The following is a 19,511-nucleotide window of genomic DNA, read 5'->3' as shown; positions in this document are numbered from 1 at the left end:
GTTTGCATTGTTAAGAGGCTGTCACACTGGATCGAACGAACGACTGCGACCAACCAACTGAAGAATTAAACATACAGATGGCAGTCGTACCAGTCACACAGCATCGATCGTCAGCAATCAACTACGAACGATGAAGATCGATTGGTTTGTGAAAACAAGCGTGTCCGTTTTCAGTGGCAGTCGGTTGATAATGGTGGACGTAACATTGTGGTCTGTTGATGAAATTGAAACATTAATTTGCCTAGTGTATGAAAACGAAGTGTTCAATAATCCTAGACTCTCTGATATAGTAATAGGGAGACCGTATATTTTGTATGACATTCTATAGCGTCGAGAATTGGGACGAAAATTGGTAAGTAATTTATTAGTTTTATTATGGTTATGTTATGAGTAGTGTTTCCTCAGATTAATTATTGGTAAAACATATTATATGGAATTAATTGAAGAAAATATTGGAAAACATAAACAGTGCTTATTATACCTTACCTCCATCTCGGACCTAATGAAATGAACGCCGTTGTTCGCTGTAATGACAAGTAAGTGTATGCCATAAGTATTACATGTTCATTTTCTTTGTCACAATATTTCGATTCATTGTTTCAGGAAAAAGTTGTGCCAAAATATGTCAAATTCTGAAGGCAGGGTATCGAACTCGGAGAGATAACATAACCCGCCCCCCAGGTTCTGCTGTACAGAAAACAAAAAGTGGGTCTACCTCGATGCCCTCAAATTTCTGGAACCTTTCATTGCTGGAAGAAGGTACAATTCTGTAATATTTATTTTTAATAGTAAGACTACAGTACAGGCTAGTGTTCTAGTTACCGGGCGAGTTGGCCGTGCGCGTAGAGGCGCGCGGCTGTGAGCTTGCATCCGGGAGATAGTAGGTTCGAATCCCACTATCGGCAGCCCTGAAGATGGTTTCCGTGGTTTCCCATTTTCACACCAGGCAAATGCTGGGGCTGTACCTTAATTAAGGCCACGGCCGCTTCCTTCCACCTCCTAGGCCTTTCCTATCCCATCGTCGCCATAAGACCTATCTGTGTCGGTGCGACGTGAAGCCCCTAGCAAAAAAAAAAAGTGTTCTAGTTGCGAAAGAGTGAGGAGAAAATTCAGCCTATAGGCCATAAATTTTACCCATCTGTTCATTAATGTTCATTAATGTATCAGAAATAACTGAAACAAATATAATCTAATCTAACCTAACAATCATCTTACTAAAACAATTATTGAAACTAAAAGTTTCTTAAACAGAAGGCTTGTGTACTGACTAAAATTTAGCTCCAGTTTAAAATAATTGCATTAATATGTTGTTCTTTTTTCAGTTCTATAAAGAACACACCTATGGAAGTGGCACCTGGTGTAGGAGAGCCTTCGCACCTAGCTGAAATGGAGGAGGCAGAAATAGAGCTTTTGCTATAGGGGTCTAACTCCTGCAGAACAGATAATATTGAAGGGACTTCAACTTCCAGTCCAGTGACTTCTGCTTCTTCAAAAAGTTTTGCCAGCAGTTCAAATAAAAAGTAAGTATTCATGCTACATTCAAATAAAAAAGGAAATTTGAAAGTGACAGCAATGCGTTAAATAAATATTTAGAAAAGAAACTGAAAATAAAACATCATCAATGTTATTTTTAGAGTGTCTCCATGATGACATGGAAAGACTGAGTGAACTAGGTCGAAGGGTTTTCAGAGTTAAAGTTCAGGAACTGTTGTACACAACGTTAGATCAAGAAAGAATCTAATAACAATTATATGTCCTTGAGAGATGTTCTTCTCTTTTAATTAAATCTGTTTTTCTTCTACTTATCTATCAACATTTATTGGAATCCTCAGTGAGTTATGTACATTAGCATCTGATGGGAAAGTAGCATTAACACCAATTTTTATTAATTATGAGGTAATGGCATTATTACAGCATCTTACTGTGTATATTTTATGTGGTAGAACATGTATGGTTAACGAAAAAGGACTACTTTAAAATACTTGTAGTAGGTCCTTTCTGTGTGTATATAGTAAGCAGTTGTATAGCACAGGTGGTCTGAAACCAGACCGGTGTATTGATAGTTTTGACGACGAACTGACTTCCTTCTTACAAAATACTGTTCATCGCAACTGCAATCTCATTACACTAGTTTTTCTGCACTTATATTAAATCTTGCTTACTATACTGCTATCCTGGGAAAATATACATCCTAAATACCTCCTTGAAATTTTCTACCTGTTCCAGTTTTGTATTCCCAACATGACATTAGGTGTCTTCCCTGCTGCCATCAATTTAGTCTTGAAAAGAATAATTCATGTCATACTCATTGCACCTTTTCTTCAAGTTGTGAGATATTATATTGCACACTTACAGTAGACCAAGTTGTTCAAATATGACAAACTGCTTACTACATTTCTACCTAACTGAATCCGTCTCTGCCACTTTATACCTTTGTATCAAAGCCTTTATCTCCTCATTCCATGTACTCTCCTGCCATTGATGATACCTGTTTGCACCAGCGATCATTCTTGCTACTTTCATGTCTGTTACTTATAACATATTAATAACATACATAGTGAGGGCATCATGACAGACCGATTCTTTTGTTTCTTGTTCTGTAGATCCATGTAAACAATGACAAACAAAGGTGAAAAATTCATTCGTAACTATTTTGACAGGTGTTTCTACCAATTTTTTTGTAGATTTTAATCTACAAAATAAAAAAAATGCATTTTATTTGATTTGATAATAAGGGGATATGATGGCAGAAAATGTATTTATAAAAAGAATATATATATGACAGTTACATGCTTGTAATGAAAGGTTGAGTAGATTAATTACCCTATAAGTTAACTGAGTAGAGCTGGGTTCGATTCCCATGTCAAACAATATTTTATATATCAGAATTCGTAAACATTTTTGACAGGCAATGTAAGACATAGCAAATTGAAATCATTTAAGAAACGAGTAGGTGATAGGTTCCGCCTCTGTGGTGTAGTGGTTAGTGTGATTAGCTGCGACACCCAGAGGCCCGGGTACGATTCCCGGCTCTGCCACGAAATTTGAAAAGTGGTACGAGGGCTGGAACGGGGTCCACTCAGCCTCGGGAGGTCAACTGAGTAGAGCTGGGTTCGATTCCCATGTCAGCCATCCTGGAAGTGGTTTTCCGTTGTTCCCGCTTCTCCTCCAGGCAAATGCCGGGATGATACCTAACTTAAGGCCACTACCGCTTCCTTCCCTCTTCCATGTCTATCCCTTCCCATCTTCCCATCCTCCACGAAGAACCCTGTTCAGCATAGCAGGTGAGGCCACCTGGGCGAGGTACTGGTCATCCTCCCCAGTTGTATCCCCCGACCCAGTGTCTCACGCTCCAGGACCTGCCCTTGAGGTGGCAGAGGTGGGATCCCTCGCCGAATCCGAGGGAAAAACCAACCCTGGAGGGTAAGCAGATTAAGTAAGTAAGTAAGTAGGTGATAGGAAATTTACCACCTGAGCAACAGCCCTAAATAAAATTCTACTGTAGACTGCCATAGTATTTAATTCTTGGAGAGGCATACTCTTCACTTCTGAAACAGAAAGCAAGGTGCTTTCTATTAGCAGCTATTATATGTTTGCATTTTTTGCATTGTTTGGTACTCATTTTTGGTGAAATTGAAGGCAACGTTTTCATTTTCCTTCAAATGACTCATTAGGAAATTATTTCAGGATGGATAGGCTTGACAGTGTTCAAATCAGTAAAGAATAGACATATTAACTATATACAGAAAGGCAAAATCAACATCAGGATAAGAAAAAGAGTCGTACCAGTGCTTTGTAGAAAATTGTGTCACTCTGTACCAAGGAGTTTACCAGTAACTTGGATGGAAGTGCAGGATTTAGATTAATAGGTTTATTATTGCCAAGAGAGCAATCAGAACAGCTTGCCAGTGCAAAGTTTGTGGAGACAGTAGATTTATGCACAGTGGTGAGGGTAATAAACAAAACCTTGTGTGTAATTTGCATGTAGTTGTGACAAGTATCAGCCTATTACAATGCCAATTTACTCTTAAGAACAATATTCCAGAAGCTTTTCCTTTAGTTATTAATCCAGTGTACAGGGAACTAGCTTCACCTGAACTCCTCAAGAAATGTACTGGTTCACATACGTGAATACAGGTAAATTTAATGAGAATTAATATTTTCTACTTTGCAAGAGATGTCCATAGACAAACTTTCTTCACAGCCATTTGGTAACATTATCTGCTTTTGAAGCTGTTGTAGTCTTCAACTTTTTAAATAAAGACAGGATTGTCATTCTTGCAAAGTTTGGATTTGGACCTGGATTCCTTGCCCAGAAGACAGTATGGAAGTTCAGTAATATGCTTGTCAGGAAAGCAATGTGCTACTATTCTGAACATGGCACAATAACAAAGAAGAGGAGAGGCAACGAGAGATTTGCAGAGGGTCATGAGGGAGAGAAAGAATACATTTATGGGGGATAATAAACAGTTAAAAGAACTCCATTCAGTTTACTTGTCCTTCTCAGTTTCACAATAATTAGAACATAATTATGTGCATTTTTCTTTCTTTCAAAATTTATTTACAGGATTGTAATGAAATTTGCCACCCTATTTCAAATATTAGGTTATGTAAATTTTGACTGGGAAGCATTTCTTGATATGCTTATTATTTTGATAGGTGGGGGTACAAGTGGTATGAAGAAGAAGAAGAAAAAATTTAAAAGCTATTAACCCCTATCTAATAAATACCTCAAAATATCATCTGAAAAGACAGTATTTATGTCCCACGAACCATCATCATTAAAAACATAAGCATAAATGGTAATATAGTCTTATAATTGAAGTACAATGAGCCACTGATGTGAGGCTTTTGTTCAAATTTTAGCCCAGTCTTGTTTCTTTGTGAAAGTCAAGAATTCTGGCTGCTATGCTCTATGAATGGCGTCACATATAATAAGAACAAATCCACTGATTGTATTGTGTCCAATCCTAAATCTGTAAGCTGCAGACATGTTTAACAATACTTTATTAACAACCTGTAGGAAGCAACGAAATGTACCTGTCACTAATCTTTTATTTTATATATTTTCCCATGGACATAGTTGTTTCGGAATTGATGAAAATTCGGTACTAGTTCCTTATTTTTTCTTCGTCATTCCACAACGAAGGCATAAGTTGGTGGAATTCTCCAAGGCTCTGACGTTTAAGGAGAATCTGCCTTGTCCACTACGACTGCGATCGTCTGGTTCTCTTCTTTCTCCTAATATCCATACATTAGAATAATATCTTCACCCGAATAATCGCTTTCACAACACATTATTTTCCGCTCGTGAATATGAATACGTCTGTCGCCTGTACAGAACTGGGCGGGAGTATCAGTCGTTACCGTGCAGTCGATCCCTCTCGATCGATGACGACTGTGACAAGGTAAATTAATTTAGTCACCAGGACTCGATGGCAGTTGGTTGCTCTTGACCGTTCAATGTTCTGTGTGACAGGGGGCTAACGCCCAGGTATTTAAAGTTTGCTACAGTTGTAAGAGGTCTATGATATTAGTAAAGGGTTCCACGTTTCTCCCTTCTTCTGAATGTCACTACGTTCAGACGCAACTCGTTCTCATCTGCCCATTTAATTATATTTTTGTGGATTCATAAAAGTACTTTTCAGGTTAAAGAAGTGAAAATGTGTTGAATTACCCTCCAGAACATTTATTTCGAAATACGTTGAAGTACGTGGATGAAAAATGTAATGAGGCTGTTATGGTCTTATTCACCAATCACAGAGAAAATGCGTGAATCACGCCTGTGATGGCATGGGCATGTACTCCGTAGCTGTGAAACCTCATTTGCAAAGCCTGCCCTTCAACTGAACATGAAGGGTCGCCGACCTCGAGGACGACCTCAAGCACGCTGGGTGGTCCGGGTGAAAGATGAAATGCGGTTCAGAAAACTCAGCTTTCGGGACAATATGGACCGATTGAAGTGGAGAAAACATTGCAAGAAGGCAGACCCAGGCGGGAAAATGCAGAGAAGATGGCCTTATTCGCCAGCGTTGGGAAGTATTATTTTAAACTTAGCCAAAAAGTAATAATTACTGCTGTCCTTGCAACTTCCGTTTCTATGCCCGTTTCAATGAACCGTTAGTTCGTCTGGTCTTTCGATAGATACCCATCCGAAATGGAAGCTGCTCCCTGTCACTAAAAAGCTGAACATATGCTTATTTTCAAAAAAAAACTTAAGCCAATATGACTACTTCACACGAAGTCGTCGCTGGTACAGTTCGATGTTCCAGGTGTAATTTAAAATAATAAAAAAGTAAACTCGTATCCCGAGGTGGTGCAGCTCTTTCCAGGCACATCACCAATGGAGGTGAGTTGCATGTAATATTTTAACCTCATACCAGCCCTCCTGCCATTCTTAACTTTCCAGCAATACAGGGAATCGAACACGGTCTCCCGAGGACGGCAGCTAATTGTGTTACCCGTTACACTACGGCGGCACACAAAATAATAATAATAATAATAATAATAATAATTAGAGTCTCTGTGGTGTAGTGGTTAGTGAGATTAGCTGCCACCCACAGAAGCCCGGATTCGATTTCCGTTTCTGCCATGAAATTTTGAAAAGTGCCACGAGGACTGGAACGGGGTCCACTCAAGTCTCGGGAGGCAACTGAATAGAGGAGGTTCGATTCCCTCGGCAGCCATCCTCCAAATGGCTTTCCGTAGTTTCCCACTTCCTATCCAGGCAAATGCCGGGATGGTACCAAACGTAAGGCCATGGCTGCTTCCTTCCTTCCTTCTTCTTGTCTATCCCTTCCCACAAGACCCCTGTTCAGCATAGCAGGTGAGGCTGCCCTGGGCGAGGTACTGGTCCTCCTTCCCAGTTGTATCTCCGACCCGAAATCTCACCCTCCAGGACACTGCCCATGAGGCGGTAGAGGTGGGATCCCTCGCTCAGTCCGAGGGAAAATCCAACCCTGGAGGATAAATGGATTGAGAAAGAAAGAATAATTAGAAAGGAATACATTTACGAACACAGTGAAAAATTTGGAAGGGGATCATGCCACAGCAAGAACTAAGAAGACCGGAAGAGCCTGGACAGATGAGCAACGAAAGCAGGCCAGCGAACGCATGAAGGAGTATTGGACACAGAGAAAACCCCGCAAGAAGAGAAAGAAATAAAGTTGTAGCATGATTCTAAGAAGTCCATTCGCTTGTAAATAATACTGACACTTACTGGTCGGCGCTAGAGTCCATGTAGCTCCTTGGCCTCCTTAATCACTTGTCTCCATTCAACTCGGTCCTCAGCTTTCCTTCTCCAACATTTAACTCCCATCTTTCTAAGGTCATCTTAGACATCGTCAACCCATTTTTTCCTGGGCCTTCCTCTCCTCCTCTTTCCTTCAAGTTTTCCTACAAAGACCTTTTTGACAGTTCATTCTCTGGACGTGACCAGCCCACTTAACTCTTCCTTGCTTGATTTTAAAGACAATATCTGGTTGGCCAAACAATCCTTGCAACTCTACATTTTTCCTCATTCTCCATTCAACCTGATCTCTAACTGCTCCAAATATCTTTCTCAGTATCTTCCTCTCCCATCGTAACAGCCACTGTTCTTCTCTAGTGGTCATCACCCAGCATTCTGAGCCGTACATCACTATAGGCCGTATTCCTGCTAACATTTTTCGATTTAAACATATTTTGTAAGGAATAAAAGCATCAGTTCCTACTTGTTATCCTTTCCTGTATTTCCACAGAGGTTTAATTTTCCACTGTTATTATTGAGCCTAGATATTTTAAAATTATAGCCTTTTGATATTCCTTCCCATGTAATCTTGGGATGGTTCTTCCTCTGGCTCCCTCTGTATTTCTCGTAATAATGATAATAACACCAACAAAGTAAAATAACTTGAAAATTTGCCATTCGAGAAACACTTTGGCGAATCACTTCCCACAATGTGGGAAATGACGCTCTGAAGGAGGCAACAGGTTCGCCGTCATGTTTTAATACGGCCCTCTTTACGATGTATTCTATCTCAGATGTGTATCGTATCAAATATGACTGCCAGCCCTTTTGGTGTATAGTTTGCCTGTTGAAGTTTACTTTTGTAAATGGAGCGGTAAATCACGTGGTGCATGACGTGTGGTTATAAAACTTGGGTCTCCATACGCAAACATTAATTCGATTTTCACAGCAACTGTTGGAAGTAGACAGCACTCTTGTTCTGATTTATGAAAAGAGCCCCCCGCCCGCTGTCTACAGCAGCTCCAGCAATTCATTTGTGTCTGCACCACAGATCTCGTAAAACATCCTCTACAATGATGAAATTTATTATGTACAATGAAAATTAGCCTGTGGGCTTCAACATGATAATAGCTACTGTATAAATGGTAAAATAATGTTTAACTCATTCCATATATCTACTGTACTTCATGCTCTCATGTCCCTTTCCAAAGCAGAAATGAGCAGAGCTACGTATGATGATTTATATAAAACGCTACACTTCAAATTAATATTCTCTTTCCGAATATTCACGATCTGTAGCGGAGCACTTTTATGTTAGAATTTGTTTGCGTACCTCTCATGACAAGTGAGGAAATTGTACCATTTTAAAGTTTATCAGCAGGGGAAATTAATAATTTAGTAGATATTTTGACATATTTTTAGAATCTGTGAAATATTTCCCAACCGAGCGAGTTGGCCGTGCGGTTAGAGTTGCGTAACTGTGAGCTTGAATTCGAGGAATGGTGGGTTCGAATCCCACTATCGGCATCCCCAGAAATAGTTTTCAGTTGTTTAACCCTTGTTGGTAGGGGCGCTAGAATAACACCCTGCTTCCGCTAGCTAAGTCTGGCATTGCTTCAACTTACTTGTGCCAGGATCCTCGCTTTCATCTTTCCTATCCGACCTCTCTTGGTCAGTTCTCGTTCTTTTCCGACCCAATGGTGTTAGCTTTGTGAGGCCTACGCACTCTGTCATTTTCACGCCCTTCGTATCCCTTGTCTTACTTTGGCCGATACTTTCATATTTCGAAGTGTCGGACACCTTCCAAGTTTTTCTTCTGATTAAGTGTTAATAGAGGATGGTTGCTCAGTTATACTTTCCCTTAGATGAGTAATCCCCACCACCACTTTTCCGGTCTTTTTCATTTTAACACCAGGCAAATGCTGGGGTTGTGCCTTAATTAAGGCCATGGCAGCTTCCTTCCCAGTCCTATCCCCTTCTCATACTTTCGTCGTCGAAAACTTTCGATGTGTTAGTGCGACGTTAAACTTCTTCTACCGCTTTTCCCACATTTGTGGGGTCCCGAGTGTGAACTGTGTCGCACACGTGGATCTGCCCCTGTTTTACGTCCGTATGCCCTTCCTGACACAACCTATATGGAGGGATGTAATCACTGTTTCTGTGGTGGTTTGTAGTGCAGTGCGTTGACTGAATATGAAGATGAAAGTGTTGGAACAAACACAAACACCCAGTCCCCGAACCACAAGAATTAATCACACGCGATTGAAATCCCCGATCCGGCCGGGAATCGAAACCGGGACCATCTGAACCGAAGGCCTTAGTGCCAGTGAGTCGGAGAGTGCGACGTTAAACCACTGGCAAAATAAAGTATTTTCAATTATTTTACATAAAATTCCTGTCTGGCCGGGCTCGTCCTGCAACGGTAGTGGAGCAGACCTTACAATAAGCGACTCTACACCGAGTGCTTTATGAAATGAACTATAATACAAGTATTTATTTTTAACTTTGGATTTATACATGTATATATTTTTTCGACCACGTTGAACACAGAGCAAAGCGCGAAATACAAGAATTTTGTATTTTGTTGCTGTGTAGTGGTTTGCCTTTAATAGAGGTAGGAATTGCGAATTTTTGTGGTGTTCCTCTTGGATTATAGGTGAATTTCTCGCAAGTTTTGTGGCATTCTTCGTGAAAATAAGAGCGTTTCGGGTGTAAAACATGGTAAGTGACACCTTAGTGTTTTGGAGTTACCGGGAAGGCAAACATTTACAAAAATATAACTACACATTTAGAACAGTCAAAATTTAATATTGGTCTTAATGCTTAATTGGACTTACAAGGAAACATCGTCAATGAGTTAGCCGCCGATCGCGATGAAACTTGGAAAACACATTGAGGTACACGTAAAAATGATGTCGGTATCAATTTTGGGTGCCAACATTCATTAGAGCGTTAACTACTGAGCCTAAAAGTTGCGACATTTCAAATTCCGCGCGATTAGCGATAAATATCTGCTGGCCAATGCTAAGCTGGCACACTGCGTACTTGGAGACACGCTTCTGCACCTCCTCCCCTGCCCGCTCCAATTGGTTCGCCACCGCACGTTTCCCTTCACCCCGCGCTTGCCGGCTGCGGTGGTGAACCAATTGGAGCGGGGAGGGGAGGAGGTGCAGAGGCGTGTCTCCAAGTACGCAGTGTGGCAGCTTAGCATTGGCCAGCAGGTATTCATCGCTGATCGCGCGGAATTTGAAATGTCGCAACTTTTAGGCCCCGTAGTTAACGCTCTAATGAATGTTGGCACCCAAAATTGATACCGACATCATTTTTACGTGTACCTCAATGTGTTTTCCAAGTTTCATCGCGATCGGCGACTTACCCATTGCCAATGTTCCCTTGTTAGCATAAGGCAATGCTAGTAATATCATACACAGAGTATTTTTTTTAACTCTTTGAAGAACACCGATATCAACCAGTACAAAACACTTAAAATGGTAGACACCATGTTATAAGGCTTGTGGTATACACGTATCAGAACTACTATTTGCTTGCATCTATTGGCAAGGCATAGAACTGGAAGAGTACACCTAAAGCTTTCTTGTCGACCTCGTCGTTTTTAAGTATATAGGTCCCATTTCCCCACTATGAGATTCTGATACGTGCATTATTCCTGGATCTGAAGTTGAAAACTACAGATTCACAGCATTTCTGACTTTCAACTTGTTTCCGGAAGATGTTGATGGAGTCTGATTGAAAGGGTTTTTTTTTTGCTTTACGTCGCACTGACACAGATAGGTCTTATGGCGACGATGGGATAGGAAAGGCCTAGGAGTTGGAAGGAAGCGGCCGTGGCCTTAATTATGGTACAGCCCCGGCATTTGCCTGGTATGAAAATGGGAAACCACGGAAAACCATCTTCAAGGCTGCCGACAGTGGGACTCGAACCCACGATCTCCCGATTACTGGATACTGGCCGCACTTAAGCGACTGCAACTATCGAGCTCGGTGATTGAAAGTTTAGCTGTATGTGTGAAGTCTTTAAGAACCCATCTATGGTCATTCAATGCACAATCATTGAATTCTTTTTCTGACACTTGGCCAAAACATGTTCCCATTCTGTAGGTGAAAATACATATTCACAAGGACTTCGTACTATATGCGAACCTTTCTTTGAGCCCTGAGCTCCCTTGTGCTGAATCGGTAGACCTCGGTTATCTTCGACATCCATATTGGCAACCTTTGAAACACAAACTGTGAATCGCTTATTCATCGCTGTGCGACATCTGGCGTACACTTTACGAACTAGTACTGTTGTTGTTTACACAGCAAATACAAACTATATAATTCATGCTAGTAACAAGATTCGCATCGAGAAATGTTATATAATGTTAAATAATGTATGTGTGACACAGTTGTTGACGTAAGATAATAAATGTTTAGAAAATTCATATCGATCGATAACATTGTCGATTCAATTCAGATTTCATTTCCATCCAGTTGGCAGTATAACCGGAACCGGCAGCACTCCCTACTTACTCCTCACCCCGTAAAAATCGGGCATAAGAAAAGGTTCGTGTATAATACAAACTTCTCTTGGTGTCTAGTACTTGTATGCAACCATGAAGATAGACATTCTGAAAAACATAATTTCCCATGGCAAGCGAAAATGTCCCTTTTGTCGTCTTCACTGAATATGTGAAAGCATGCTTTCTTGCAGTCACAGCCAGGACCCGGCTCACGACTTTTCATCTCTTGCCTTTTTCTTCGTTTCTGCAGGGAAACGTGGATTTTTGTTGCGATATTCTTGACTTTTTTGTTGATGATTTAAACGCCTGTTTCTTGTTCTCCCACATCTTTTCCCTCTAGTGTACGTGTTATTAGTGACAGGATCATTCCAGAAAAAATTAAACATTTATAAACAACAAATTTATAATTAAGATATATGTATTCACAACAAAAACCTTAATTTCAAACCTGCACAAAATTTTATGCAATCTATCCTTCTTTTTCGGAATGTACTATGGTTAGACTGTGTAAGAATAACGTGGTATCTAAAGTAGATACCTCAATGCATGTACAACACGGTAACTGCAGTAGATACCATCATATACTTGCAAACTGGAAAAGTGAGGTTATAAAGACATTCTTGTCTCATTTTGGATATTAACAGTGTTGTGTTGGTTTCCATTTTCCTCTCTTTGTTAGGCTGGGTCTTTATCATAAACATCATGGTCTCAATCACTAACTAGCAGCTGTTCAAGCATTGTAGCATTGCACAACTCCTTTTCCCTATCAAACACTAACTTCCTGTTAGCAGCCATTTTGTCTTGCATACCATGTTTTACATGCACTGATTTGTAGTTACCAGGAAAAATGAGTCTGTATACTGCTACCATCTGTTGAGATACCGAAAAACTAACCGCTCCTTTCAAACCAGGTCAGATACAATTTTTTTAAGGTCAATATTGCCAAAATTGCCACTTGCCGTGTTTTACAGCCGAAACCCTCAACAGTGTTTGAGGAATACTGTCCCACGCCTGTAGACGCTGTACCTAAACGTAGTAAGTGAGTGAACCTGTAAAACTTCGGCTACAGTAAAATACCTGCTAACTTTTGCTCAAGCGGTTTAGGTTGGAGAGTGTAAGTCCTAATATATTTCCGTGAAAACATGATTGTACGATCACGAAGCGCCACCGGGTGAAACTGTAAGTCCATTTTTTAAAATCTCCTGTAGGTTCTGTTATGATGGTGCCGTGAATACCAGTTTTGAAATGGTAATGTTGTGAAGCTGCAATTATTTAATATTGTTGCAGCTGGGTTAACGAACATGTTCAACCCATAGCGCTGCTATAACAACTCAATCTCTCAAGAACTCAATGCGAAGAAGAAATTGTCCCGTATTTATTTCCAGCTTTATCAGTAGGGCCTACTGTAGGCGAGTTATTCGGCGACAGGAGGATAAATTGGAAAATGTATTATCCAAGGCAAAGTTCAAGGTCAAAGACCATTTGGAAGACCTGCAAAGCGATGACTGGGCCAGATAACGGAGAAGACGAATCGAACACTGGGCCCGCTACTCCGCGATGTCGAAGAACGAAGGGGACAGTGATGAATTAAAGAACCAGCACCTTTATGATCAATGGAATGCCCTTTCTGGAACCTGTTTCTGTCGTAAAGCATCTTTAAATAATAAAGGCTTAGTTAAAGCTGCATGTATAGGCAAATGAAGAAAAATGATGATGCGTTAGCGTGTAAGTTTCGAACAATCATGAAGAATTTTGAATAAGTGAAGCTGCTCGTTCTTGAATTCATCACTCCGTCCTTCATAGTTGAAAGTTCCGTTTCCCTATCAAACTCTAACTTCCTGCTAGCATCCATTTTGTCTCACATACCATGTTTTACATGCACTGGTTTGGAGTTACCAGGAAAAATGGGTCTGTATACTGCTACCATCTGTTGAGATACCAAAATACTAACCGATCCTTTCAAACCCAGTCCCTGGGCCAAGGGATTCTAAAATTAAAACCCCTCCTCCAGCCGGGAATCAAACCTGCCACTCCGAGGACTGAAGGTCAATACTGTGGTCACTCAGCCATAGGACTAATAATAATACTGTGGTATGTGCCAGTAACAAATTTGGGACCTTTGGAACGCCCAGGTTCTGGAGTTCTATCCCACTGAGTTTCTTGAACATGTCAATAAATCTCGATATGAAAGCTGAACCAGAATAGAATGCGGCCACTGGGCTCAGAAAAGCCAGCTGTCTACCGTCGGAGTCTCCCTGCCCAATGAGAGTAAGTAAAGATGGTCAGTAGGCTCATTTAGCTACTATGTATATCCACTCCCGCTTCCGTCGAGAACTCCTTTGAAACTCCGCTATTACCCAGCAAGGTCTAGTGTTTCCAGGAGCGTAACATGTATGACAGCACCTTACAGGCTGTTAAGTTACTTTTGGACTTGTATCTTACAATAACATGTTCAACTTCTCCCTCAGGATAGCAACTTGGACCAGACTTACCTCGAGTTCATAAGCATAAAGGGAACCGCTGATAACTACACACTAAATGCAAATCTCTCCTCTTCCACAAACTTGCACTAGATGAATTCTAATAACCCTCAGGATTATCAAGTCTTCACTGATTTAGAATGAGATTCCAGATTTTGGACAGAAGGTTTGAGTGAATTTTAATCATTCTTCAAGAAATTGCAATGCTGCTTACAACTGCTGGAGTTCCGTAGCTGTAGGACTAATAGCATTCATTCATTGATTTATCCACCAGTTCGTTCATTCATTACTTCATTCATTCGTTCATTCAGTTATGCATTCATCCACATGGAATGTTCTCACCATATTTGCTGAAGTTCCGTAGAGGTAGGCCGAGAGCATTTCAATAATTCAATCATTTATTCATCCATTTATCACTCATTCATTCATTCTTTCTTTCTTTCTTTCTTTCTTTCTTTCTTTCTTTCTTTCTTTCTTTCTTTCATTCATGCATTCATTCATTCATTCATTCATTCATTCATTCATTCATTCATTCATTCATTCATTCATTCATTCATTCATTCATTCATTACATGTAACAAGCTTTAACAGCTTCATTTCAAGTAATACCAATCCCGTATTGACTATAATCAAGTAGTGAATATTCAAGATGAACTTAAATATTATAACCAAGTGATCCGCCTATTCAGTACAATATATAATTTATTATATTTAGTACATGTTTCGTCCCCTAAGGGACATCATCAGCTATAATAAATTAACATCAATATATTAGAATACAAAATAGATATTATTGAAATTGGGAAGACACATTAAAATATGGATGTATGGTTACGACACTTAAATTTAAATTTAAATTTATTTACTACTCCAACAGGTGTCAAAGTCACGGAAAGTGGAAGCCTTTACCTTCCACCTCTCCCAGGGCCTTCATGACCTGTGCGGAGATGACCATGTTTTTTATACAGTATGGGGCAATAATAAAATTATGGCGTATAGCCTCCGGAGAGGCGTTGTACAGGTCTTTCGAGTTGAAGTCTTTGAGCGACCTGCGCGTCTGTGAGAATGAGGTCACACCTAAAATGAAATGTAATGCTGAAGACGGCCCAAACAACTAGTTCCTGAGCCAGAGAAATGAATTAATTTTAAAATTCCCCACACGGCAGGAAATCTAACCCGGGACCTCTTTGAGCAAAGGCCAGCAAGCTAATCAGTTAGACACGGAGCCGGACGATTGGGCAGTTAGGAGCGCGGAAATGCCTGTAAGATAGAGGAGAAAAGGCAAACAGTGAAAACTACAGGAGGAGTTCGCAGAAGATGAAGAAACCCATAATACACAGGTAGAGTGAACTAACAGGTAACGCAGTCTTGGTCGCTCGATCCCTGAAAACTTTGTTATTGTACCGTAGTTTAAAGTGTACTTTTTCTGGATATCTCGTGCTTTGTTTCAATTTGTTGCGGTATGTTTACCAATATCTCTCACTGGTTTTGAAAGAAATTATTATTATTGAAATTACGTAAACAAAAGAACTTTTACATTCGACTTTATGTCGCACCGACACAATTAGGTCTTATGGCGAATATAGAATAGGAAAGGGCTAGGAGTGGGTAGGAAGCGACCGTGACCTTAATTAACCCTCAACTGTTATCACATATTTTTGTAACGTAACTGGTACCAAGGCGTCTGTCAGACCCCAGATATTTACTATCAAATTAAAGTGCTTTATTAATTTGTTAGTTGTTTATTAAACTTAATTTTAAGGTATGTTTTCAATAACGTCACAGCAAAATTTAAAAGGATAAAATTAAAGACCCAGAAGATAATAAAATATTACTAAAATTAGCTCCTAAAATGGACTTTCCTACTTTTCTCAAAAATCTAGAAAATATTTTTATGATCATTTCTCTTTAATATCAGTCTTTTATGAAAAACCTAATATCGGTAAAGAAGCAAAATTAAAGAAAAGTAATAATACAATTTCATGTCCAATATCCACGTTGGTTGGAGTGCACAATTTTCCTCAGGACAGGGTAAACTACTGACTTATTTTTCCATGTAAATAACTATAAATACAATTGGTCCCTGAAAGGAGAGGAGATGGTCCTAAGAAGGTCTGACAGCTGTCTCATAGACGTGTGATATCAGCTCAGGGTTACGGTATGGTCCCAGGATTTGCCTGGTGTGAAAATGGGAAACTACAGAAAAACTGGGCGGTCGACAGTGTGTTTCGAACCCACTATGCAAACTCAGAGCTGCGCTCCCTTAACCGCACGGCAAAAGAACAAAAGTGTCAGAAAAGTTATGCAAAGTTATTAAATAAAAAATAATATTTTCATAATGGAGAAACATATAGTAAAAGCCTCTGTTCAATTATGGCATGGTCATCCACCTGCAACCCGTAAAATTTCAGTTCCCAACTTTCTGTACTTTCCCAGCTAGTCATGAGTGTGACTTCTCTTGCAGTGCACATATATGCATTTTAAAAACTACACTCAGTAAGCTTGTTATTACTGAACATGTAACAAATGTTTGCATATAAGCTGACTAGATCTGTATAGCTGTACAGTGTTCAGTGGCGCACGCATTTTGCTGATCAGTCATTATGGTCCACTGGACAATAATCTGCTATCGAATGTTTAATTGTAGGGTTAAGTAACAAATAGAGCTCGCGTGTTTATATTCAGCAACCACAATTGTATTACTTACCCATGAATTAAGATTAACGTATCACTGTATTTCTATTGTTACATATGCCATTAAAACAGTCAAACCGCATTTTGTAATTATGAACATTCAAATAGGGTACAGTCATTTTCCAGTCATTCGCCTGCGGGTGACGGCGTTAAAACACATCCGCGGAATGCCATGTTAACGTAAGGGGTGGTTAAAAGGGAAACTCTAAATTTGGGAGCGTGGGTCGGCATCCATGTGTCCTCTCCCCTCCCGACCACCTACTCCACCCTTAGCTGAGTCTGACATTGTTTCTAGTTAATCTGCTTGTGCCAGACTCCTCATTTTCATCCTTCCCATCCGACCTCCCTTGGTCAAATCTTGTTCTGTTTCCACCCCGACGGTATTACTATTTATTTACAATTTGTTTTACGTCGCACCGACACAGATAGATCTTATGGTGACGATGAGATGTGAAAGGGTTAGGAGTGGGAAGAAGTGGCCGTGGCCTTAATTAAGGTACAGCCTGATGCGAAAATGGGAAACCACGGAAAACCATTTTCAGGGCTGCCAATAATGGGGTTCGAACCTGTTATCTCCCGAATGCAAGCTCACAGCTGCGCGCCCTTAACCGCAAGGCCAAATCGCTCGGTTTATATTACTACTACTACTACTACTACTACTACTACTACTACTACTAAATGTTTTAATTCATCCCCTGAAGGTGGCGGGCGGGCCTCCTAAACGGTGATACTGTCTATCAGGCCAGGAGATATATTTCGGAGAAGGTGAAAGGGTTGGCGGCTGTGACCTATACTAGAGGCTGTCCTGGAATTCGCCTTAGTGCAGGAGAATGGAAAACCGCGGAAAATCGTTCTCAGGACAGCCGATGGTAGGGACCAGCTCCTCTCTGTCTCCCGAATACAGAGCCCTGCCGTGGCTACCCCTCCTCTGCTCGGTTGGCCGGTCGGAGTCCAGAGCTGTCTGACCATGTACCAGTCATAGCTACTTTTCAGCCGAGACCCAATCTGCATCCACCGACCCAACGATATTAGGTTTGCAAGACCTAGGGAACCTTCCATTCTCACGGCCTTCGTGGACCTTCGCTTTGACCCACCACACCCTTCCGGCGAGGATGAAATCACGTAAATAGATAGACAGACAGATAGTGTCTCAAAGACGCACCAGCCACCGGTGTTTTGGAGAGCTGAGTCATTGCAAGTGATGAGCCCACTGTCACGCTGGTTATCTCACGATTGAAAATGTCTAAAGAGATTGACTGAATAATCTGGATATGTGAATTTCTACACCCTTAAGGAGTAATCTGCTTTCAAGGAAACTAAAGCCATATAAAGTACAAATTGTGAAATGTAAGGGATCAAAGAGAAAAGGCAAAATCGTCACTGCAACACATAACGTATGTCATGGCGTCGTACCATTATATATGGGTTGTTCAACATTGAAACCTAGAGACCGAGCTCGATAGCTGCAGTGCGGCCAGTATCCAGTATTCGGGAGATAGTAGGTTCGAACCCCACTGTCGGCAGCCCTGAAGATGGTTTTTCCGTGGATTCCCACTTTCACACCAGGCAAATGCTGGGGCTGTACCTTAATTAAGGCTACGGCCGCTTCCTTCCCACTCCTAGGCCTTCCCTGTCCCATCGTCGCCATAAGACCTATCTGTGTCGGTGCGACGTAAAGCAAAAAAAAAAAGAAGGAAAGAAAGAAACAAAAATCTAGAGAGAAGTAGGAACGCTGCTAACAACTGACGGGACAGCCAACAGGTGGTAGCACTATATTGTTCGGTGCGTGTAGTAACAGCTCAGAACGTGGTCAGTGTGAGTCGTGTCCGCTAAATAGTCGAAAAATGTGAAACAATAGTAGTGTTGAATAGTTATGTCCAAAGGAGTAGGACATGGCATGATTCAATTCTTGTTCAAAGAAGGTGTTTTGGTGGGGAAAACTGTCACGGGGTGTGCTTGTACTCCACTGGAACGCTCGTCAACACGCTGTCAATGCGACACCCGGAGAGTCGGCACTGTTTTCGCTGGGGTCTTATGGATCACCCGCCTTACAGCTAACAATAAAGTCTTTGTTCTGCTGATTAAAGCCCTGAAGTGTAAGCACTTCGTCAATGATCAAGTCGTCCCTGATGCTGTGGAAAAAAGATTCAACCAACAACCTGCCTCCTACATTGCGGAGAGAAGAGAGAAACTTGTTCAGCGTTCAGACAGTGTGCTGTACCCTCTCGTAGAATATTGTACAAACGACCAGCGTAAATATTTACCTATAATTCTAGATATATTCCTATGGACGATGGCACCATCCCTTTATTTTAATTATACCTACCTCATATTAGGCTCTTATTCTGTTGGCAAAACCGAACGAGTCGGGCGTGTGGTTAGGGGAGCGCAGTGGTGAGCTTGCATTCAGGAGATACTGGGTTCGAAACCCACTGTTGGCAGCCCTGAAGATGGTCTTCCATGGTTTCTCACTTTCCCACCAGGCAAATGCTGGGGGCTGTACCTTAATTGAGGCCACGACCGTTTCCTTCTCACCGCTAATTCTTTCCTATACCATCGTCGTCATAAGACATATCTGTGTCGGTG

Source organism: Anabrus simplex, chromosome 6, assembly GCF_040414725.1.
Source record: "Anabrus simplex isolate iqAnaSimp1 chromosome 6, ASM4041472v1, whole genome shotgun sequence".
In the NCBI taxonomy this organism is placed as follows: domain Eukaryota; kingdom Metazoa; phylum Arthropoda; class Insecta; order Orthoptera; family Tettigoniidae; genus Anabrus; species Anabrus simplex.
The sequence above is the reverse complement of the archived record's forward strand: the minus strand, read 5'-3'. Positions refer to the sequence as shown.